Below are 25,493 nucleotides of genomic sequence, written 5' to 3'. Positions count from 1 at the left end.
TTTTGTTACTTTGTGGACATTGGCAAAGGACTATAGTGGACACAACACGTCTAACGTGTTTTAAATGTGCTATTAAAAAAATATATATATATATATTTCATTCATACGTGTGTTTATACCACGCCACTGAAAAATAAGTGTGACCAAATGTAACTGGTTAAATGTACTCATAAAGGCCTGTTCCATGTGTTTTTTTTGTTGTTTTTGTTTTTTTTAGTTTTTTTTTAATATGCAAACCGAGCAGGTGAGAGACTGAACCAAAATAAAAAGTAAGCAGTAGTGATAAAATAGAAAGGAAGGAAGAAAAGGGACAAGGATAAACATAGGAAAATAAAAAATGAAGTGAAACAATGAAATAAATGAACAAAAAGGAAAGGATAAGGATGAGTAAGATTTCTCTTAGTATGATAGAGGAGTCCTGATCTGCGTCCAAGCGTGGACTCCCTTTGTGGCCATTGACTCAGTTATTGAGATCCACGGCCACTACATCTTTGTGGAGGGCACACTCTAGGGGCACCAACTGCTCTGGGCATGATATATACCCCAAACATGGACCAGCCTGCATTCCCGGGTGGGCTGTCAGGGGTTCTAGCGCGATTGGGGGCATCCCCTGGTTACTTGGTGGAGACTTCAACAGTGTACTGGACACGGCGCTAGACAGGTCCTGCTCCCACTTCCTCAGTCCCTCATCATGCACTCAAAGGCTGAGCCCCTAGCTACATCACTGGGGGACTGGTAGATATATGGCGCCAGCATCACGTGTGGGACAGGGTGTTCTCATTTTCCTCCCATCCCCAAGACTTACATGTATGCCTTGATCACATTGCTTGTTCTACAGAGTTGGCCACATACTTGACACAAATTATTTGGGATGAAAGCACTCTGACCACAATCCCTAATATGTGCGGGGTCTGCCGGGACCCTGCACTCCCCTATACCGACATGGGGAGGCACGTGACAATGCAGCACTTCGTGCCGCCGAGTGCCTCTTGCATTGAGTACTTTGAAGCGAACACTGGTACAGCGTCGTCCAGCCATATGAAATGGGACACTTTCAAGATCACTATCAGGAGACACTGCACCAGCCAGTTGCTAGCATGCGCAAGCAACTGGATCGGGATTTTACATTTTACAATGCTGACGGTCTTTTCGTCTCTGGGCAGAGACAGATCCTTAAGGCGTGACAAGAGCACATCACTCTGTTAGAGCTCCTGCATTGCCTTGACTGCGCTGCAAGCTCTGCATGGACACACGTTGGGGCTGACAAGTCTGGCGCTCTGCTGGCCTGATTGATCAGGCAGGATTGCCCACATCGCATGTTCTGTCTATTACTTTACCTCTGGCCATGGAGCTACACATTCAGCGTTTCCTAATATTACAACCCGCTCTATACACCTGTGGCGTGGATCACTGACTCCGCTGCCGAAGCTTTCTTAGCAAACGTAAACCTTTTGCCGGTCCCACCTGACTTGACACTGGAACTCCATGTGGACATCACCTCCTGCAAGATTCGCGGGACCATCCAATTGCTAGCATCAGGAAAGACTCTGGGCCCTGATGGCCTTCCTCAAGAGTTTTATTAAAAAGGATTCTACACTGTTGGTCCCCCACCTTCAAACCCTGTATGATGAAGCACTTCCGCGCTCCTGCCTCCCAAAGTTCCTCAGGGAACCACTGATTGTATCCATACCTAAGCCCAGGTGTGACCCCCACCAACCTCCGCTCCTGACAGCCCATGGCGATGCTTATTGCAGACACCAAAATACTTGGTAAAATCCTGGTGAAACGTCTGGCTCCGGTGATTCTGCAGCTGCTCCACAAGGACCAGAATGGATTTGGCCCAGGGTGCTCCGCATCTCAGAATCTCTACTGCCTCTTCAGGGTGTACAGGAACAGGTGCCGGGTCGCTGGCTCCGATCCAACTGCCTGGTACTGGATCTTGAGAAGGCTTTTGACTCCCTAGAGGGTAGTTACCTATTTGCTGTACTATTCAGATTTGGTCTGGGGCCTCACATGCCTGGTCCTAAGCTTCTGTACACAGTGCCTCTGGTCCGCATCAAGAGGGGTAGATTTATATCTGATCCAATCCATATAGGTTGTGGTACTTACCAGGGTTTCCCCCTTATCCTCCCTATTGTTTTCCCTGGTTATGGAACCCCTAGTGCATAGGCTCAGAGCAAAGGGACGAGATTGGGGGATTCTGTTGGTAGCTGGGATGCACGCTTCTTCATTTTATGCTGACGACCTACTCCTCTACCTGCAAGATATGTCTGAAACATTACCAGCGCTCTATCCCCTATTTGCTGCCGTTGCTACTGTCTCAGACCTATGGCTCAACTGGGGCAAGTTCTGCCTCTTCCCTTTCTCAGCCGGGACAGCGTAACATGTTCTGTCTGGGCAAGTAGCTGGTGCAATGGCAAGTGACCCGATCCGCTGCCTGGGTATCTGCATTTACCGTGAACCAGAGGCACTGCTGGACGGAAATGTGCCTTGGGTGGTGTCTTTCCCCCTGCAGGTGCAAATCTCCATCTGGAGGACGCTTCTGCTGTTGGTGGAGGGATAGATTCCACTATGTAAGATGGTGATGCTGCCTCACCTGCTGTTCTACTTTGTCAATGTACTCAATGTCCCAATCTACTTGTAGAAAATCTTTGTCATCACACTTAAGTACCTACTTTGCGACCTTATTTGGCATGGAACCAGCCGTTGTGAGGCACTACCAAAACTGTGCCTGCCGACTGAAAGGGGCAGGCTGGTGGCACCCAACTTTGAGCACTACTACCTACCTGCTCAATTGCACTAGGTGGTGCACGGCTCGCTGAGTAGGATCTGGATGGCACGACAAACCTGACATTGCCACTGTTGACACTGAACACCTATTACATCTCTTCCACCTCCTTACCTGTGCTCCCATCCTGCCCATGTATCTTTTATCCGTGGGGCTCCGATGCTTCCGCTGTTGCCTACCCCTCACCAACACTTTGATACTATATGCACCCTTACTCCTGTTACAGGTTACACCCAGGAGACAAGCGCATATCACAGACGGCAGCCACCCCTTGACACGAAGACTAACTTGAGTGACCTTTTCTCGGGCGCTGCACTTATCCCGTTCGCTGATCTAAGTAACCAAACTGTCCTCCCCCAGGACAGTTCCTCACATAACTCTATTATACACACTTTATGAGCACATTGGGGGCTGCTACAACCCGAACCTAGCACACATCAAATGCTCCAAAGTATATATCTACTAGGCATGGGACCCACTTGATCACGTGGTTCACTAAAGTGCTCCACGAGCAGACCTGCTATCCCTCCTGGTGCTCCATGATCGGTGGAGTGTGGACATGGACTGGCCTTTCAATGATGTGGTATGGGCCCTGATACTGGCCTACCGACCACTGTCTCCCAGAACGCTTGTTTCAAATTAATACAATTCTGCATCCTGCATGGAGCGTACCTTACCCTGTCACAGATCACTCGGTTCTTCCACGGTGCCGACGCATCCTGCTCCTACTGGCTGCAGGAGAATGCAGAGTTTCTGTACATGCTTTTGGTCTGCTCCTTGCAGACTTACCTCTGGTTGTTTGTTACTGACCGCCTTGCCTGTGCCACAGGATCCCCTCACGACACAACTGAGGCACGTGCGCTCTTGGCCTCTTTCCACGTACTAAAAGAAATATAGCGCAGTCAGCTGGTTCATAGACCTGACTCTCCTCCTTCTATCTAAGTGAGAGATCACGCATGGCAGAATGTCACGGGCCCCTCCCTGACCGCTTGCTTGGGCTTTTTGAAGGTGAAGGTTTGGGCTAACACAGGATGGTTCTGCTTTATAGTCTGAGGAGCTACTGGATCTCTGGAAGTACCCAGTATCGCAACAGTGGGATGACCTGCTTGAGACCTTCAGATCTGAGGAGTCCACCCCTGACTCTCCCCCACCAGCCCAGCTGTGGACCCCCACCCCAGCCCCTCCCCCTCCCAATCTTGGAACCTGTCTCTCATGCTGGAGACCAAGACATGTTCCTTGTTAGTCATCCTGCCTGTCAATGACTGCCTGCCACCGCAAGACAGGCTCACTACCCACCTCAGCCTCCCACCACTCCTTAGCTTCACACTTCTCCTGATCCTCCCCTCTGCCTTTTCTACAGGTGCTTCGCTTGCATGATCTCACAAACTGTTACAATGATGGATGTACACGCCCTCGTAATGAGGGGGCCATATGCCTTTTGGTCCTAGTTGCTTGTGTTGTTACTCAACCCTAGTTTGCTCTCTTTTCTGTGGTTGTATGTCTGCTCATGATTATTTCAGCTCTACCTCCTTTCGTTATAGGATCAGTACACCTTGTGTAGTGATGTCTCACTAATGCTACTTGAAATTATTCATACTACTGATCGTTGATTTGATGACAATGTTAGCAAAACTTCAATAAAAACATTTTTAAAAAAAGGATAAGGGAGTGTAAAAGTGGAATGAAACGGGTAGAAAGAAAGGAGGAAAACGAAATGGAACAAATAAAGAGATGTAGAAAAAGCATGACTGAAAAGGAAGATTGATTGAAAGTCAAGAAGAAAGTAAGAAATAAAAATTAAAGTATAAAAAAAATAGGAAATTCATTATAAGTAGAAAATGGGAAACACATCGTGGATATTAAAAATGGTTCTAGAAATAAATTGATAGAGCTGGGAGGGTGGAAAGAAATGCAAAAGAGAAACCAAAGAGGAAAATCAGGGAATGTGGAAGGGAAGAAAAGAGATGCAAAACAAAGTGAGATAAGGCAATGAGAGAAGGAAATAAATAAAATTAAATGTAGCAATGACAAAAAAAGAAAGGAAACTGAGCTAATAAAAGAAAACAGTGTAGAGTAGAAAAAATACTTCAAAGAATACACAAAGACGTACAACAAGGTCAAAAGGATGGAGACCGGGAACGAGGAGTGTAGAAATGAAGTAAGACAATATAAAGAGAAATAGAAAAGGAAAATAGAAAGTTAAGGAGAAAAAAGAATAGGAGAGGGATGTGAACCATACACAGGAACAGGAGTAAGAGAGGTGACAGAAGGAGTAGTTTTACAAGATGCCAAGTGCAGAATGATGTAAGTGATGATGGTGTAGGGCACAGTAGCTGGGCAAAAGGAGGTGAGAGAAATTAAAACTGAGGGGATCAAATGTGAAGGTCTGGAGGAAACTGGGTGATTTCATGTACAGTGACTCGGGTAGAAATTGTGGTAGGCACTCTAGGTCAGATGTTCAAAGCCAGTGTGCGTTTCTTAACAGTCCGAATCGCTATTTCGGGCCATTAAGAATGCAAAATGGGCTTTTGCGATGAACAAAGCCCTTTAGGGAATTGCAAATAGGGATTACATATTTGCGATTCCTATTCAGGTGTACAAAGCCTTTACTAAATGCGGATTGGGCATTTAGGAAGTGCAGTGACCATCAACTTCAAGTCGATGGTAACCATGTGCAATTTATTTAAAAAATACAAATAAATAAGAGCACCCCAAAATGCTTTTTAAAATTTGCTATAGAGCACACACATGCTATTTGGGCATATGTATGCTCTACATGTGCACCACTATTTTTGGAGTGCATTTCGGGGGGTCCTTTTCCCATCACCATCCTTGGTTTTTCATTTCCCAAATAGCGATTTCCTATTATGAAATCGCTACTTGGGAATTGCAAAACCGGCCCATTATCACAAAGGGCATGGGATTTCTTATTTGCGATTTCCTAATAGCGATTACTACTTTGTAAGAATCGCTATTAGGAAATTGGTATCTTTGTACATAGCATTTTGTATTTCCTAAATAGCTATTTCTATGAAATGGCTATTTAGGAAATGCAAAATTGCATTTTAGTACATCTGCTCCTTAGTCTTTTTGCCATTGGATTAGTGTCTGCTGCATATCTGGTGCCTTCCAGGCATGAGAGTGGCACTGGCATAAAGTTGACCTCTGCGGCACACCTAATCCACTTAGACATCTTTCGGCCATTTAAGGTCATCTGTATATTATACCACTCACGGTATTATGGTGCACCTAACATAATGTGGCACAGATTGGATTCTATGGATCAAATATTTTTATTATTATTGTTAAATCCTGCTTTTACATATATCCTCGCCTATAAACATTGGCCCATGCGAGTAATGTATCCTTCAAAATAAAAAGAAACCATAACAGAACTTGAAATAAGTAGCAACCAGAAAATCGCCCTCCCACCCCAAACTCCGCCTAGCTCAGAAGCCCTTCCATCTTCCACCTGTCTTAAAAAGTCGTCTATATGCTCCTTACTAGGTTCATTCTCAGCCCAGCACTGTCTTTTGGTTGAGGCATCTGTGGCCGCTTGAGTGGAATAATTCTCAAAAAAGACAATTGGGGACAGTGGACTTAGCTAAATTATGATGGCAGATAACCGAAAAATGGAGACTGATGTAATGTGAAAGACTCTGATTTCTGCTCCAAGGACATCATGAGCTTTTCTAAGGCCAAGAGATTCTATGCACCATTAGCAGTTTATGACATCCCTCACTCTCACCTTTCCTGTATAGTGACATTTTGGCTGTTTCGTTCCTCACGTTGCTAGACATTTGTCTTCTTCTTAGTCAGTGAATTGGAAATGTGTGTTCAATAGGCAAATCCAGCATGATGACAGCAAGGAATTTTGGTATGGAGGTTATAACCCTTTTCAGTATGGTGTCAAGCACTTCACCCTTGTAGATCTGTATATTTGGGCACTGCCCAGAATATGCTTCGATGCGCCCATCTCTCCATCGAATCCAAAATTTCTTTCAATTATGTTTTCCCAAACCATGTAGCTTGGCAGGGATGTAGTTTTTGTGTACTACCTACTTTGTCATGGCCTATGGAGCTTCCAACTGAAGTACTTCCTCTGGTTTAAATAGCCTCCTGTCCTTTCTCACTGGACTGTCACCACATTTATATTGCTTATCTTCTTTCCACTGGAGATTTCTCCACTTTATTGTGGCAGCTGAGAAATGTGCAGGTTACGGAAATTACTCTTATCCTCCTCTTTTGCGGTCTGCGGTTTCTCAGATTTATCCAAGATCCTATTCTTGTGGGGTATAATTGGTGGATCTGTCTCCCAGTGCCAAATTTCACTGTAGTGATATCTTTCGGACTCTGGCAGTCCAAACTCTATTTTAGAGATTCTCCAAGGACTTGGCACTGGACATCACAAATAGATGCTCTAATCTTGCACAACCTCTCATTGTCCATTTGGCTAAATTGCACCAGCTATAAAGAAACAAAGTCAGGAAGTTGTTGTGGATTTTTGTGAAGGGAATGCTGTAAGCCCCCTTTTCAGTGTTACTATGTGCCAGTCAGGATAAACCTCCAATATACAAGAATTTTAAATCTTTATTGTTCTCCTGTAGCAGTGACCAATAGTTGGCTTTTTACCATGGCCTCTAAATTGCATGTGATTGTGCCCCATCCAGGTTATTCAGTCCTTAGCCCATTAAAGTAGGAAATGTTCTAGAAGATTTCACACTAGATGTGGGCTTTCCGATATGTTAAGCACTTGCGTCTTCTACAGGCTAACTTTGACCCCTGATGTTTTCCCAAAACATCTTTGGCTCCTCCATCACTGTGATTGGTAAATGATCTAGGTCAATATTTAAAAAAAAAAAAAAAAAATTCAACTTAAATGTATAATTTGTAACTGCCAATTTACATTCTCTGTATACCCTGGTCTCTGTGGGCACGTTCTACAAATGGCTCCATGGTAGAGTAAAAGAGCAAGGATGACAACTGTCAGCTGTGCCTTGTACTAAGTCTAATGTGGAAAGTCTGTAATGATCCTTCCTTGACTCTCATTCTAGCTGTCGCAGTCCTTTGGAATTCTATGCCTTATAAAGATCTTGGCTTAAGGTGTTAAGGCGGACTTCGTTTGCATTTTTTGGCATTATACGTACACTTTTTATAGGGAAATTTTGTGCAAATTTTTGGTAATCAATTGATTGTACTTGGATAGTATTCTAAAAGCTGTGATTATAATTGAGGTCACCAGTTGTTGAACCAATGTCCTTGATTGTTGGATGTAGTTCCTGCTAAGAGTGTTATTAATTAATTGTTTGGGTGATGCATGTAATCATCTCTATTGACAAAGTTTTTTACAATGTTCTCATAGGTTCTGGTATCAGCGGGGCCAAATACTTAGTGATGGTTTTATTGTTGGAATCTGTAAGATGTCTTTATCCTGGCTGATAGCCGCAGTGTCTGAGTTTATGAAGCCTCTCTCACTTGAGGAATTTCTCTGCCATCAAATGGAGTAATCTAATGTGTAATCTTACTTTCCCACAGTTTCTGAAGGTTCTCAAAGGATCGTATCTGTGACCCGTCCCAGACGTCGCCCAGTGTGGAAATACCTATGTTGTCCCATTTCTGAAACCCTTCCAGGCCCGCCACCTCCCTTAAGTGCTTTCCGTGCCATTGCGGGGTCTGCTGGGTGAGGCGCCCCCACCACCTCAACACCTTCTGGGCCGTCCGCCATCCCATCAGTATCACTTTTGTCACATCTGGGACAGCCCGGGAGATTGGGCCTCCGTATAGCGCATCAAGGATCCGTGGGTAGCTCAGCATCTGGAGCTCCAGTCGGAACGCCGGGTCCGACCATCCACCCCCCAATCCAATCATTAATTACGAGCAAGTGCATCGCAAGGTGATAGTATTGGATGTTGGACATTCCCAACCCCCCATCGTAAACATCTCTCTGGCAGGTTTTGAGCGCCAATCGGGGATGGGTGCCGTTCAATATGAATTGGCGGGTTGACGAGTCGATCTCTCTAAACCATCTGATGGGATGTGGGAAATTCTGTAGTAGGTAGAGGAGTCTGGGGAGGATCATCATCTTATAAAGTGCAATTCTTCCAAGCAGGTTAAGGGGGAGAGATCTCCACCGCTGGAGGTCATTTTTTATTCTTCTAGTTAATGGTGTGATATTGAGTTCCCACGTTAATTCAGGGAGTAGTGAAAAGTGTATTCCCAGATATTTAAAACTGTTTCTCTGCACTGGGATGTTTTGTTGCCAGTCCATGCAGTCCCTGGAGTGGTGGAGGGGGATCAATAAAGATTTATTGGGATTTAGAGTCAGACCTGAGGCCTCCGAGAAGAGGCCCAGAATTTGTAGAACGCGAGGGCCACTCTCGGCTGGATTGGAAATGTACAAAAGGACATCATCCGCGTATCATGCCACACGGTCCTCTGGGCATGCAGGCCATCCCCAACCCTCAATCAGAGGGTCCTCCCGCAGCAGCTTCGCCAGGGGCTCTATTATTAGCGCAAAGAGTAGAGGGGATAGTGGGCATCCTTGTCTGGTGCCACGGCCAATGGGGAATGGGTCGGAGACCACCCCGTTCACTTGGACCCGGGCCGTCGGATTAGAGTAGAGTAGCCTCACCAGGCCCCGGAATTTGGGTCCGAGTCTGTTTTTTTGTAGAACGTGCTCGAGGTAGGACCAGTCTACTGTGTCAAAGGCTTTTTCAAAATCGAGCAGAAGCAAAGCCAGGGAGGTGTGAGACAGAATCTTGTAGTGCGCCAATGCTAGATGCAGCCTTCTGATGCAGTGCCTAGTGCTACGGGTAGGCATAAAACCGCACTGGTCGGGGTGTATCAATGTGGGCATTACTTCTTTTAGTCTGGAGGCGAGGATTGAGGCCAGCACTTTGATCTCGGTATTCAGAAGTGAGATGGGCCGGTATGCCGAGCAGTGTTGCGACGGGGGTTGGGTTTTGGGGATCACCACAATTGTGGCTTGGTCGATCCCAGGGGGGAAGCGGCCCTCCCGTTCAGCCTCTTCGTACATACTGAGTAGGTGAGGACCAAGGATATCACTGCATTTACTGTATAGTTCTGCCGGAAAGCCGTCCGGCCCTGGGGTCTTACCCGCTGCCAGGTTGGAAATTGCGCTGGCAATTTCCGTGAGGCTAATGGCTTCGCCCAACCTGCTCCTGGCCGCTTGGGAGACACTAGGAAGAGTTATACCATTCAGAAGGGGGGATTCCCTTTCAATAGTGGATCGGGGGTGTTCTGCATATAGGCGTGCGTAGTAGGAGGCAAAGCTTTGTGCAATTTCGGTGGGTGTTTTCGAAAGAGAGCCAGATTTCTCCATGATTTCAGGTATGATTCTATTAGCTAGAGGGCGGTTGGCCAGCCAATGTAGAAGCTTCCCGCTCTTGTCCCCCCAACCATACACTTGGGCGGTTGAGGCTCTCCATATATGTTTTGCTGATTCTAGCACTAAGTGTTTAATTTCGTCTCTAACAATAGTGAGCTGCCTTAGATTAGAAGCTGAGGTCATTTGCTGGCGCTCCAGGTTTAGTGCCCTGGCCTCCAGCTCGGACACTCGTGAGTTTCGTGCACTTTCACGTGAACAAAGGAGATACTTGGCATGTCCTCTAATAGTGACTTTGCAAGCGGCCCATATTGTACCTGGGGATCGGACCGATCCCAGGTTCAATTCGAAATACTGAGCAAGATGGTCCCTAACCTCAAGAGTGTAGTCGTTGTCTTGCAGGTACCATGCGTTCAGACGCCACACCGGCCGTCCGGCGGGGTCTACCCCACCCCGCCGGACTCGTACCGGTGCGTGGTCCGAAACTCCCCGAGGCAGTATCTCCACCCCTGTGACACTGGTGATGTCTAGAGCGGGCATAAATACAAGGTCAATTCTGGAGTGTCAGGTGTGCAGTGTGTGCAGTGTGTGCGGTGTGTGCGGTGTGTGCGGTGTGTGCGGTGTGTGTGTGTTTATATTGACGTTTCCTGGGATGGCAAGTTCTCCACACCTCACATAGGCCAAGGCTCTCGGCCCAGCCACTAAGACTCGAAGCCCGGTTGGACCTGCTAACAGTGACGTCGCCGGATACATCTAGCCTGGGGTCGAGAACGGTGTTAAAGTCCCCTCCCACTAGGGTGGTACCTTGGGGGAGTCCCGCTACTACCTGGCGAAGAGAAAGTTAAAAAGTATCAAGTCCCACTGGGGGGTCATAAGCGCATACAAGGTTTAGTGGTGATCCGTGGAGTAATCCCGTGACTATTACAAATCTACCCTGTGGGTCGGACTGCGTGGCTGTAGACACCATAGGTAGATGAGTGATAGAGTAAAATGGCCACCCCTCTAGATCCCCTGGAGAAGCCCACGTGATAAACCCTGTCGTATCCCCCTCGCGCAAGCATGGGGCACTTAGATCCGAGGAGATGGGTTTCTTGTAGTAGGGCTATTGAGGGGGAATATCTGCGGAGCGTACTGAATACTGCGGATCTCTTGATCTTATCTAACAGGCCATTAACATTCCAGAAGATGATTTGTGTCAGTGAGGGCCAGGCGTGGGTTGCGTGGGTATTGTGACTTGTCGGGTGTCTGCCAGTGGACATAGGGACGACCATTTGAAAAAATGAAAAAAAATGAAACATTAAAGCAACAAAAAAAACATGTCAATATGTTGCTATCTAACCCCATCTCAAACTTTTCACCCCCCAAACACCCTCCTCCCCATACTCCCACCCAGGAAGCATCTGTCGCCCAAATACCCAACCAGAACAGGACAGCCAGAAGGACTGTCATTGGAGTGGAGTGGTGGACCCCTCCTTTCAGCCGGATCATTTGCAATCAATAGTACGAAGTCAAGTCATACATGGCAAACACCAAGGAGGCCTCAAGCCGCCGGTGGGGCCCCTCCAAAGGCCCGCAGGAGCGAACCAGGTGGCCCCGGTCACCTCCTGCACACCCCACGGGAGCCCCGCGGCTCATGTCAGCCGAGTAACGGGGACTGACTCAGGCGGTCACCGTCCGCGGCCCGCGTGGGATCCCGCATCTCCGGGGATTCGACGGAGGCCCCTTCCACCTGGGAGCCAGAGTCCTCAGTTGTCTCTTTGTTCGCAAGAATGTCTGGGTCCTTTCGCCTCCCCTTTCGAGATCTGGTGCTCCTCCAGGGTCCCCCCAAGGGGGCGGGGTCCATTGCGGGAGGACTCCCTGGCCCAGGGTCCCCCCCTCGGGCTCCAACGCCTTCCTCAGTCAGCCAGTCCCACGCTTCCTCCGGGGATTCAAAGAAATGCGCTTTTCCGGCCATAAGGACTTTGAGCCGTGCAGGGAAGAGGAGCATGTAGGAGAGTTGCATTGCTCTAAGTTTTTGCTTGACATGTTCATATGACCGGAGACGGGTCTGAACTTCACTGGTGTAGTCTGGGAATATTAAGATCTCATGATTCTCCCATTGAAGGTCTTCTGAACGTCTAGCTTCCTTAAGGATATTGTCCCGGTCTTTGAAATTGAGAAAGCGTGCAATCATCGGGCGCTTTGGGCCGCCCGGCGGAGGGCACGGAGCCAGGGCCCTGTAGGCGCGTTCAACTGTGAACCAGGGTGAAAGAATCTGTTCTGGCATCCAGGACTTAATCCAATGCTCTAAAAATTCGGAAGCTTTGTCTTCCTCTACGCCCTCCGGGAATCTGATAAAGCGTAGGTTGAGTTTACATGTTTCTGGACGTTTTCCTTGTGCAGAGCTTCACAATCATTTCTACTTGGTCCGTGCAGACCTTTCCCATTGGACCTACTCTTTGCACTTGCTTAATTCTATTTGCTCCTGCCCATTCATGGCCAGTTCAAGAGATCATGTATTAACGGTTTAGTGTTTCCTGATTCATCCCTTCCACTGTGAGGAAATAAGCACCCTCTGGGAGTGTTACACACGGTTCTCCACAAGTTTCCGCAAGTTTCCACTTCCATGCAGGGCACCAGACTAGCTTGTTCCTCACTTCGCTTTTTTGAACGGACTTTGATGTTCACTGTCTCATCTTTAATAGGGAGAACTTTGTTAATCTCCCTTTTAAAAAATTTGGCTAAAAAGGACAATCTGTGTTGTACATACTGTTTGTGAAAAGGCCTCGAGGAGTGCATAGGACTGAACAAGCAATGCTTGACCTCCGACCTGTTGGTTACACACCTAAACCTGGCTTCCACCCGTTTCATCCTGCATAGTACTGACTGTTTTTTCACCCAGGCATCACTGCCTGTTAGCATCCGTAGTTGGTTGATTTGATTGACATCTAGCGTCATTATAAGTTATTGTGGATTCATTACAATCTTTACAATATTAAGAACTTTACGACATTTAACAGATTAAACACTTGTGAATAAGATCAGTAAGACCACAGTTCGTGTCAAATAGGGGTACATTTGCCAGGGCTCATTAAAGCATATAAAATGCTTGAGTTCAAGGTTAACATTTTGAGACCGAATTGGAATAGGTGCAAACTGCACAATCAGTTGCTTAATGAAAGGCGGGGTAATATCTAAGGTAGTCAGTACTCACACCCCTGTGCTCATGTAGGAGGCTCCTTTGAAACTGGTACTATGGAGTGGACCACCGAGTTAGCATCATGGACCTTCTGAATGGAGTTAGGCTATAAAGTGCTTGAAGCGCCCATTGTGAAACCAAGGACAGGGCCCGCTGCTACAGCATTAAACTCTAGTTGCAACGTATAAAACATAGTTTGGTTGGCTGGGTGCTAGAGTAACCGCCAAAGGTGATAGGCGGTCATTTTGTCTAAGTTTTATAAGCCTGTTCGTGCACTGCTTTAGTTGGCCAGTTCCAGGGCTGTGTACTACTGCAAACGGTGTGATACCTTATTCGCCTCTTTTATGGATGATTGTATAAAGCTAATATAGTTGCCAAATTAAGCCAATTCTATTTTGTGGCCTTGTTACATGTGAGGATGCCGTAGGCAAGAAAGTGGTTTTAGCAGTGTGCGGCGTGGTTTCAGGAGTACCAGGCAACAACCTAATAGATGATTAGAAGACTCATACTCTAGGCACAGAGTCTGCAGTTGAGTTTTAGTAAGTGACTGATACCTGGCGTTTACCTCTTTGGATTGCTGCCCTGTTGGCCTTGCAAACCTTATTTATTTAAAGGCATGCTTCCCGGTGTGCACAGCTGAGATAAAGTTGGGGTCTGAGGCAACCCCAGCTGGGTGCTGGCATACGACTTCCCCTCCGCTAGTAGTAATTTTGATTTACTGAGTTTGTCCTTATCACTTGGCTTTGACAATGTTTTCTTTTATTTTTCAGCGTTGCAATAATAGCAGCATACTGTTGCTGCTGGCTGTTTAGGACTTTCTGGTAGATTTGATGAGTGGCAATTGATCTTTGAAGATATAGATACCAGGGATTCACTTCTTGGGCGAATACATTCTGGAGAACAGCTTTCATGGTATTGGGTGGGGATTTTAAAATCCTATAGTAGTAGTTTACAAACAACGCCGTGTTTGCCCATGTTTGGCACTACAGACTAAATACCATTCTTACTAAGCAGCTCAGGAGATATGATGATGGTATGAATATGGTAGGAGGATTGCTGGTAATACTTGTCTTTTTAGGATGGTAGAAGGACTTACCACGGTGCTGTTTAGTTTGCACGTTCTGATTATTGATTCTACCTTTGCCGCAGTGTGCATCAGGTGCTTTTTGGCTCCTCCTTTTGGTGATACCCAATCACCTAGGTTGTTATAGGCGTCAGCTGTTTCAATTTTTAATGGACCCAGGCTCCAGGTAGAATTTTGTTTTTTGGGTGAATTACCGAACACTAAAACTTTGGTCTTGAAGCCATTTGCCACCATTTTATTATACAGGTGTACTTGTGCACGGGGTTGATGGCTCTTTTTAGGTCTGTTCTGGAGTGGTGCAGGAGAATGATGTCATCAGCATATATAAGTAATGAGACCTTAGTGCTTCCAGCTTTGGGCGGGATGAGGTTTGCTTGTTTCAGTGCTGTGCCAATGTCCGCAGTGTAGAGATTAAATAACAGGGGCGCAGGCACACAACCTTGCTTAAGGCTATTCTCATTCTGGATTTTCCTGATGACCACTGTCGGTGTTAACTTAATCCACACCCAGCTAGAAGAGTACAGGGTATGATGGCCTGGGGCAGATTGCTCGGGATCTCTGAGCTTTCTCCGTTGGCTCTTCTTGTCAACCGGGTAAAAGGCAGCTGAATAGTTCACCAAACAGACAAAGAACAGGAGCTGCTTCTTGCTCTTTGCCCGATGGATTAAATAGGAAAGGGACACAATGTTGTCCAAAGCGGAGTAATTTGCCCTAAAGTGTGCTTGGCTGAGTGGAATTATGTCATTCATTTCTGCCCAACGTTCCAGGTCTTTTGGCAGGACGGAGGTGTAAGCCGTGGCTTCAGTGCCCAGGAGGGCAATGAGGTGGTTGTTGATGGACCCCTCCTGCTGCCCTTCCGATATGAGGTGCAGGATGGAGCCCCACCAGCTCTCCAGGACGTGCAATGGCAATATGCAAGTTTGTAGAGCAGAGTTAATATAGCAGACCAAAGGTCTGAATCTTCGTTGAAGACTTGGGCAGGTATACCATTTAGATCAAACGTGCCTGTTGCTTTAATTTTCTTCAAAATTGTGGAGACCGCATTTTCAGTTATCGCAACCCCTGGGTTCTGGGTAGACACCCAGAGGGTCTGATTCTTTGTTGTAGCAGTTTTTGCTCTGTACAGATTTTGAACATGCTGGTTCCACTACATTTCGGTGCAGACATTAATTCTGGCCACTGGTTGACTAATTTTGTATCTTAAGATACCTACATAGATCAGCTTGTCCCTATTTGTCCACCAGTGTCTATACTTGCATCCATTCATTTTCAGTCTGCTCACGTTTTGCTGCACAGACCATTCATTTGTGCTGTTTATGATCTGCAATCTTGTTTTTAATTCATCTTTTGTTGTTTTTTCTTGTACTTTTTGTCAGACTTTTGGAGTCTGTGGACCTTCAATTTACTAGTGGTTATATGCAGCTTTTTTATTTTCTGCAGGAGTTGGCAAATATCCTTTGGATGGGTGGGTTGTTGCCAAGTGTTTTGTGTATTTTGTTAAGGATTAAGGCCCAGTTGGCAAATAGAAGTTTACCATTCATGGTCTTGATGTGCAGGCCTTTAGAGGATTCACATATTTTGAGTTTCCACAGATTAACTGGTCCCAAATGTATTATTCTAATTAGGTGCCAGCTTTTCTCGCCAGTTGAATCGGCTACTATCCTAAGATTTTCAAACCCGTTGGAGCTCACTTTTAGAGAAGTATTGAGAGGGAGATGGTCTTCTCAGAACAGATCAAGATCTCAAAACTCATTAGAGTGTCTATGATTTTTACAGTAGTAAATACATAGTCAAAGTGCTTGTTCCCTTGAAATATTTCTAAAACTTTTGGAGCAGAAGGGGTGCTTTTCATTATATGCTGGATCGATGTTAGACTGTTGTTGTTAAAGAGAGTGGCGAGAAGACTGGTGGTATGGTTTGCTGTGCCCTGATTTGATCAGTCACCACATATGATGACTTCCAGAGTTGTGTTTTCACAGAGCACAGTGTCAACAGAATCACAGTTGGATCATCCAGTCTGTATGTCCTGCCCGAAACAGTTTAAATATATATATTTACATGCAGGATCTTCAGATGCTGGTCCTTTATGCCCAGGCCTTCACTGCGTAATCAATTGGTCCGTTTCATCCTGGGTTTCTAGGGCTTTAAGTTTCTGATCCAAGCCCAGGCTTACACAAATTGGGAGGCTGCCTAAGGGCCTCCTTTTTATATTTGTTTGTGTAGCTGCTTGATGCAGTCCATCAAATGCCGGGAGTGTAATGTGACAAATTGCCCATGTTTCCTGGAAACAAAGGAGGTTGGCCATCTGGATGAATGACATAGGAACTGGGGATTTGAGTAGGTTTGATAGCCCGGCTACAAACCATGAGGTGAAGTGTATATTTGGTTTCCTTTTGGGGTTGGCCTGTATTGGGTAGCAATTTGGGCTAGGAATTATGTTTTTTATGTTGCTGGAAAGTGTAGTTGACAGCCAGTTCTATTCATTCCTTATTTTTGTCACAGGGCATTTAGGGACCACTAGTTTTGTGATCTCTCTCCAGGCCCCCCCCCTTCAAAAGTTGCTTGCCAGTCAGAATATCTCACATTAATGTGGGGGATTTGAGCATTGGTATGGTTGGTTCCGTCCCACTTTGGCTCGTTGACAGACTTTTTTTTAAGTTCGGGAATTTTTTGAACAGCCTCAGCAGATTCGATCGGTTTAAGATATCATGCGGGCCTCCCAAAGGTTAGTGCGGGGTGATGATCAATTTTGATGGCATTTTTTTCGCCTCTGGACCCGATGTAAGTGCTGTTACTGCTGACGTAACTGGTAATGTGTTTATCCTGAGGTCTGTCTTTCAGGAGTCAGGTAGGGCTGATATGGAAGCTGACCAGAGTAGGAGGCTCCTGAGTTTGTTGTGACACTATTTGAATCAGTAGCTGAGTTTCGGAGCCTGGCCTGGTTTGGACGTTTGTTGGTTGGGTGGCCCTGCACTGGATTTGCGAGGCTGTTGGAATCAGTGGTTGAGTTTGGGGGCCTGGCCCACACTGAACATTTGTCGGTTGGGTCCCCCTGAACTGAGATTGCGATGCTTGATGGGTAAGACTTTGCTTGAGTTTCTGGTACTGTGGGGTACAGTGTGCTGCTTACTGGATGTTGATTTAGTTCCTGTGCACCTGCTAGCTTCTGCGGAGCAGTATTTCCCTTTAAGATAGGGTACAGGGTAATCGAGCTGTCACATACTGAGTTTGCCTCAGTTTGGAGCACTGGATTTTGTAAGACTTATTGGTGATGTTTTACACCTTTATTTTGAGCCCTTTTCAATCTTTTCCTTTATGTTTTTGAAAAAGATCTTGTTCATTCATAATCCTGCAGTCTTACAGTATCATGAGTACCACATGAAGATTGGCTGCCATTTGTTACCATTTCGTGGTAATTAGAATTATTTAGGTTTGCTCTTGGACAGCCTTCACTGATTATTGCAACATCCAGGACCAGTGTGGTTAGAGATGGACCTGCATGACCAGGCAGTTATGGTTGCTCTCTGGTAGGCGGTTCGCCTGGTACTGGTGGCAGACTGTGGGCTGCTGTATCTGGCGTGGTTGTGGGTTTGGTCAACACTGGGTGTGGAGATTCAGGGTTTGGCTTGACCAGCCAATAGGAGGCCTGTTTCCAATCCGTTATCATGGTGGATAGGACCTTTGCAGAGTGCCCAGCTTCTCTGCTATAGGGTGGCAAGAGCAGGTATTCACCTTTTCCCATTTGGTCTGACACGTTGTTCACCTATGTCCAGAGAGTCTAGTTTGTCCTCCAGCTTAGTTATTGATGATGCTAGACTGTTAATCAGATGCAATTGTATCTCCATTTGTTCTGACTGCCTTGTCAGAGTGTTTATTGTAGCGATCAATTGCTTCCAGTAGATTGCCCTATTCAGAGTTGGGCAGGAAAGCTGGTAGGTCTTTTCCTTTGTAACTGTTTGAGGCCTTTGCCTTCCTAAAATTCTCTGCAGTTGTTAGTCATTATGAAGCATGGGGACAGTAGTACTCACTCTGTGGTAGGTGTTAAGGCAGCAGCACTTTGTTTGGCACTACTGCCCAAATTGTTATGATTGTTAAAGTCCTTCGGCTTCTTTGGCATACTCCTTTCTAAATCCAGACTCCCCTCTATGGAGCTCTGTGGGTAAGCGTGAGCCCAAGGTTCCCCCCAGTGACTGAAATGGTTGTTTGACATGAGGTGAGAGAAGCGGAGGACTGTTTCAGCTGGGTGAATGCAGGACTGACTGAGTTCCTGCAGCTACTGTTTATAGAAGTGGTAGGGAGACTAGGTCCTCCCTTAAAATTAGACAAAGTTTGGCCCACTGCTGTTGATCTTGGGTTTGCTTCCAGTGAGATACTTAGGATGCTTTCAGACGACAAATCAATTATCGAATTATCCCCTCTCAGTAGAGGACAGGAGGGGATGCAACTGCGTAGGAAGTTTGGGTGCTCATGGCAGACTCGGTGGCCTCTATCACTACTACTGCTGCAGGTTGTGAGTCTGAGATTTTGAAAGAAATACTCAGCAATCCAGTGCTTTTATAATTTGACTTTTTTGCAGGAGCAGTTTGAGACTTACTGATGGGCTTGTGACTGGTGACTATCACTGGTTTTGCGACAATTGCTGGATTTAGGTGACGGAATCTCTGCTTTCAGCCTCACGCATGCTTGCCCTTCTTTGTGCAGCCCCCTTCTTCAGACCCCCTTAGGGTAGACTGTCCACTCCGGGTCTCCAGAAATCATAAAAATGTTACCAGACCCGCAAGTCTAGTGACCTAAATAATCTACTTGACCTAACTGTAATGGTTTTGACCCACTGTAAAGAAATGGCTCCCTGTTGCAGTTACCCCCCACTTTTTGCCTGATACTGATGCTGACTTGACTGAGAAGTGTGCTGGGACCCTGCTAACCAGGCCCCAGCACCAGTGTTCTTTCACCTAAAATGTACCATTGTTTCCACAATTGGCACGACCCTGGCACCTAGGTAAGTCCCTTGTAACTGGTACCCCTGGTACCAAGGGCCCTGATGCCAGGGAAGGTCTCTAAGGGCTGCAGCATGTCTTATGCCACCCTAGGGACCCCTCACTCAGCACAGACACACTGCTTGCCAGCTTGTGTGTGCTGATGGGGAGAAAATGACTAAGTCGACATGGCACTCCCCTCAGGGTGCCATGCCAACCTCCCACTGCCTGTGGCATAGGTAAGTCACCCCTCTAGTAGACCTTACAGCCCTAAGGCAGGGTGCACTATACCACAGGTGAGGGCATATGTGCATGAGCACTATGCCCCTACAGTGTCTAAGCAAAACCTTAGACATTGTAAGTGCAGGGTAGCCATAAGAGTATATGGGCTGGGAGTCTGTCAAAAACGAACTCCACAGCTCCATAATGGCTACACTGAATACTGGGAAGTTTAGTATCAAACTTCTCAGAATAATAAACCCACACTGATGCCAGTGTTGGATTTATAAAAAAATGCACACAGAGGGCATCTTAGAGATACCCCCTGTATTTTACCCAATTGTTCAGTGCAGGACTGACTGGTCTGTGCCAGCCTGCTGCTGAGAGACGAGTGTCTGACCTCATGCGGTGAGAGCCTTTGTGCTCTCTGAGGACAGAAACAAAGCCTGCCCTGGGTGGAGGTGCTTCACACCTCCCCCCTGCAGGAACTGTAACACCTAGCAGTGAGCTTCAAAGGCTCGAGCTTCGTGTTACAATGCCCCAGGGCACTCCAGCTAGTGGAGATGCCCGCCTCCTGGACCCAGCCCCCACTTTTGGCGGCAAGTCCAGGAGAGATAATGAGAAAAACAAGGAGGAGTCACTGGCCAGTCAGGACAGCCCCTAAGGTGTCCTGAGCTGAGGTGACTCTAACTTTTAGAAATCCTCCATCTTGCAGATGGAGGATTCCCCCAATAGGATTAGGGATGTGACCCCCTCCCCTTGGGAGGAGGCACAAAGAGGGTGTACTCACCCTCAGGGCTAGTAGCCATTGGCTACTAACCCCCCAGACCTAAACACGCCCTTAAATGTAGTATTTAAGGGCTCTCCCTGAACCTAGAAACTAGATTCCTGCAACAACAAGAAGAAGGACTGCCTAGCTGAAAACCCCTGCAGAGGAAGACCAGAAGACAACAACTGCCTTGGCTCCAGAAACTCACCGGCCTGTCTCCTGCCTTCCAAAGGACTCTGCTCCAGCGACGCCTTCCAAAGGGACCAGCGACCTCTGCATCCTCTGAGGACTGCCCTGCTTCGACGACGACAAGAAACTCCAGAGGACAGCGGACCTGCTCCAAAAAGACTGCAACTTTATCCAAAGGAGCAGCTTTAAAGAACCCTGCAATCTCCCCGCAAGAAGCGTGAGACTTGCAACACTGCACCCGGCGACCCCGACTCGGCTGGTGGAGAACCAACACCTCAGGGAGGACCCCCGGACTACTCTACGACTGTGAGTACCAAAACCTGTCTCCCCTGAGCCCCCACAGCGCCGCCTGCAGAGGGAATCCCGAGGCTTCCCCTGACCGCGACTCTCTGAAATCTAAGTCCCGACGCCTGGGAAAGACCCTGCACCCGCAGCCCCCAGGACCTGAAGGACTGGACTTTCACTGCAGAAGTGACCCCCAGGAGTCCCTCTCCCTTGCCCAAGTGGAGGTTTCCCCGAGGAAGCCCCCCCTTGCCTGCCTGCAGCGCTGAAGAGATCCCTTGATCTCTCATTGACTTCCATTGCGAACCCGACGCTTGTTCTAACACTGCACCCGGCCGCCCCCGCGCCGCTGAGGGTGAAATTTCTGTGTGGGCTTGTGTCCCCCCCCCGGTGCCCTACAAAACCCCCCTGGTCTGCCCTCCGAAGACGTGGGTACTTACCTGCTGGCAGACTGGAACCGGGGCACCCCCTTCTCTCCATTGAAGCCTATGCGTTTTGGGCACCACTTTGAACTCTGCACCTGACCGGCCCTGAGCTGCTGGTGTGGTAACTTTGGGGTTGCTCTGAACCCCCAACGGTGGGCTACCTTGGACCAAGAACTGAACCCTGTAAGTGTCTTACTTACCTGGTAAAACTAACAAAAACTTACCTCCCCCAGGAACTGTGAAAATTGCACTAAGTGTCCACTTTTGAAATAGCTATTTGTGAATAACTTGAAAAGTATACATGCAATTGAAATGATTCAAAGTTCCTAATGTACTTACCTGCAATACCTTTCAAACAAGATATTACATGTTAAATTTGAACCTGTGGTTCTTAAAATAAACTAAGAAAATATATTTTTCTATACAAAACCTATTGGCTGGATTTGTCTCTGAGTGTGTGTACCTCATTTATTGTCTATGTGTATGTACAACAAATGCTTAACACTACTCCTTGGATAAGCCTACTGCTCGACCACACTACCACAAAATAGAGCATTAGTATTATCTCTTTTTACCACTATTTTACCTCTAAGGGGAACCCTTGGACTCTGTGCATGCTATTCCTTACTTTGAAATAGCACATACAGAGCCAACTTCCTACACCCACAAACTGGTTTCAAATTATGTAATTCTAGACAAATCTTTTAATTCACTGAGCCAACATTTTCTTCGTTATCACATATGCTAGCACCTTTAAATGTTAGTGCAGCATTTCTGCTGTACAAAAAAAAACTCTCTTGTTTGATAGACTAAATGCTTGCTCCATGTATAATACAAATCTAGCCGCATATAGGATACACATGACCCCTGATTTGCCTCTTTGTCAGGACCTCTTGAATTATGTGATTGTGCAGTGATTTTCACAGTTATAGATTTGCCTCATTTGCCACATCAATCTTCTGCTGCAAAATCTAAAATTTGTAACAAAAAAATGTTGTTTCTAGTTCAAAAGGTACTTAATATGCAACACATGTTGCTGTGCAGTGAAAGGCCCTTTGAAAAGCTGGACTAGTCACCTTTCTGTTGCTTATTGCTATATTGGGGTGTTAAATTGGTAGTAATGAGATGCACCCAATGCCCAGAGCAAGTTACCAAGTGTAAAAATGAGAAAATAATGTAGTAATATTATTGCAAATTGTGCCGCAGTATGCTGCATAATTTGCCTTTTCTTGCCACATAATTTCCTCAACCCTGCCACATACTTTGGACCCCTCTTGCTGCATAATTTGAGTGGCCATTCTCTTAATTCATGGTCATCTGAGCAGTGCAAGAGTGTTTATCTAATCATGGTTCAAAACTAGCACTGTTAATGAATATGTAACTGAAGCATGAAGTGGTAGCGTATTGTAATTTCCAATAAACACATTTTACATCGAAGTACCCGCAAACTTTCCAAGTGACATGCAGTTATACTGATAAAACGATATAGTGTACAAACAGTAACGTTTGGAAATTGGGTTTCTGCAAATATTTGTCATTTGGACATCACCAAGTAAAGTGTTCTGATCTGTTTTGCTCCTATTTAAATCTTTGCATCACACTTCTGAATTACAAAAAAGTGTATTTGTAATTCCTGATATATTTTGAAATATTTGTACTATTTATTTTGAAGCTATTTAAATATTGTGTGTTAGAAAAAAACTGACAACCTACAGCCCTTTGTTTCACAATGATTGACTGACAGCTCACTTTACAATATCATCTAAATGTAGTTAGAGAAAAAAAGTAAACATAATTTTCAGGATAAGATAAGCAGCACTTGGTAAAAAGACAAACTTACATTTGACCTCTGTTCCTGAACAGACAGCAAAGGTGTCAAGATAAAATAAGATTTAAAGACCTCTTTATTGCTCATTCATTTTCGGAATGAATAGAACATCTGTTCCTTTCCAGCTCAAGTTCACTTACCAGTAGGTCCTAAAAGCTCAACCTGATAAAATCTTGTTCGCCATAGCGAGTGGGCGAGTAGATTTTTTGAGACCGGCACTCGGAGTGACTAGTCTCTGGAGCTAGGTCTGTGACTAAGGCTGCACCATCCTCTGATTTACCCAACATTATACTCTCTTTTTTGCCATAGCAGTCGTGCGTCAGTAGAGGAAGAGTGTATGTGACACTTTCCATCCAGATAGAAAAGGGTAGTGTGCCATGCTTCATTTCCTCGGAGTTCGTCTGGTCCCTATGTTAAGTCACTGTGGTGCTGTCCACATCCGTTAATAGCCCTTTTGATGCACTATTTATTTTCTGTGTGTCTCTTCTGTGGTGATAGATTGCACATCATCCTTTGATACTTGCTCCTTTTGAGTTAATCAATTTTGATTCAGAAGAATATTTTAGTTGCCCTACGTTCCTCTGAAGAGACTGTTTGGACATCCAATCTCCTTTAGAGGGGCACCAATCTTAAAAGGTTGTTAATGTGGCTTGAGTTATTTACTTTTTCTTTCACATACTCCCTTCTGTAATCCCTTCATCTTCCTAATTTTGGTCAAAGCCAATGAGCGTTTGTGATTGTTTAGTTATCTAGGCCTAGGGTATTGACAACTAGAAGAGGCTATTGTTTTGCCACCTTTAAACTTGATACCTCTTTATTCTGCCATGGTTTCACCAACCCCTCGGGGGCCGTCATGAAAGGAAGAAAGAGATATTGAAGAGAGATTACCAGGTCCAAAGTGTCAGTTGTTCTACTAGCAGTGGTTGGTAATATCTCTGGGTTTGTCTTGTCTGAAAAATGATTAAGAAGAGTTTTCCTTTAAACCCAAATACAGGGCTTCCTTGAAGTTGCCAGAATTTCAAAGACTGTCGCATAATGGTCCAAGGTTTGGAATCTTACTTCAGAGTCTTCATTTTACCCAAAAGCCCTTACCATTGTACTGAATGTGGAACATTACATTCTGAACAAATAGCTTGTGGGATTGTTTCCTTAGCACAAATACAGAATTTTAGAACTAACACAGGCAGTGATTGGATGACCTTCATGCATCTCAACGATGCATGTTATAATCTAGTCAAGAAAGAGCTTTATTAGTCTTTGAGCTTTATCAATGTAGGTAAGCTCTACCAGTATAGATCTCTGGTATTTAGCTTGAACTGTAAACGATTGTCCATCTTTACCTACAGTTGACCTGTCATTATTTAGATGATGGGATAGTCATTCTCTTTTTTCTTACTTTATTATGCCTTCACTCGCTAAGCAGCACAGTGCTCAGCCTAGAAATTACCATTGCTGCACGAAATCCTGCAGGTCAGAGGGGAGCAATAAATTCTCCCTTGTAGATAACTCATTGCAAAGCCCATCATGCTCTACTTAGGGAAGTTAGTGGATGTGTTGGACCATTTTCCAGGGCTGTGATTTTCTTGAATACATATATTGCTGGTAAGACTAATTTATCACCTGCAACTTGGCTTACTTGCCATCTTAAACTGGGTAAAGTCTTTAGATGATGCTGTCCTATTTGGTCATGAAAGTTCATATATGTGTCCCCCTGGCGATGGAACTCTCTAGAATTTCACATGATTTAGAAACTAGAAGATAATACAGTTTGCCCTTTGTCATTGCTTGTCTTGGTTCTCAGAACCCCTACCTGTTACATTTGAAGAGGGGCCCTTTTGTTCTTTCCACTTAGAGAACCATTTGGCCTTCCCTTCATGTTTATCTCGCTTACTTTCAACTATTTCCTGCTCCTGGCCACTCTTTTTTGATTCTTGTTCTTAATCATATTGATATTTTACCTCAGGTTTATACCCTAGAGAGACCATATAAATGGAGGCTTCCCTTGCTCCTTTCTTGCCGGTTAACTTTGCTCATTTCCTAACATTTCCCTTTTACCATATTCATTGCTCCTTCTACAGAAGCCTCCCTGCCTCTCAGCTACTATCATAGTCATAGTGAGTGCTCTCTTCTGTTTTCGGGCCCTGTGCAAATACAGGAGTACATCCTCCTTCCACTGTGTTTTCCCTATGTTCTCTGCCCACTTTCTAATCTGAAAGGCAAATCAATTGAACCAGATTTCAGTTTTTACCTTTCCACTGGCACTTTCTACAATGAAGATGAGAGCAGTCTCACAAAGAACCCAGACACCCTTATCTTAATTTGAAGAAGGCCACCCGCACCACTGGCCATGTTAGACCAGTCCTGGTACTGCTTCTAAAAAATACATTGCACTGCTTTTGTGATACTTCTG

At 45.7% G+C, this 25,493-nt stretch overlaps 1 protein-coding gene across 3 annotated transcripts in view; it reads left to right on the top strand.

Annotated features, from left to right (window-relative positions):
- Positions 1-25,493, top strand: part of MAD1L1 (mitotic arrest deficient 1 like 1) — a 1,860,878-nt gene that overhangs the window by 104,112 nt on the left and 1,731,273 nt on the right. The window lies entirely within an intron of this gene.

The sequence above is a fragment of the Pleurodeles waltl genome, chromosome 10 (assembly GCF_031143425.1).
Source record: "Pleurodeles waltl isolate 20211129_DDA chromosome 10, aPleWal1.hap1.20221129, whole genome shotgun sequence".
Classification (NCBI taxonomy): domain Eukaryota; kingdom Metazoa; phylum Chordata; class Amphibia; order Caudata; family Salamandridae; genus Pleurodeles; species Pleurodeles waltl.
This window is presented reverse-complemented; position numbering and strand designations above follow the sequence as displayed.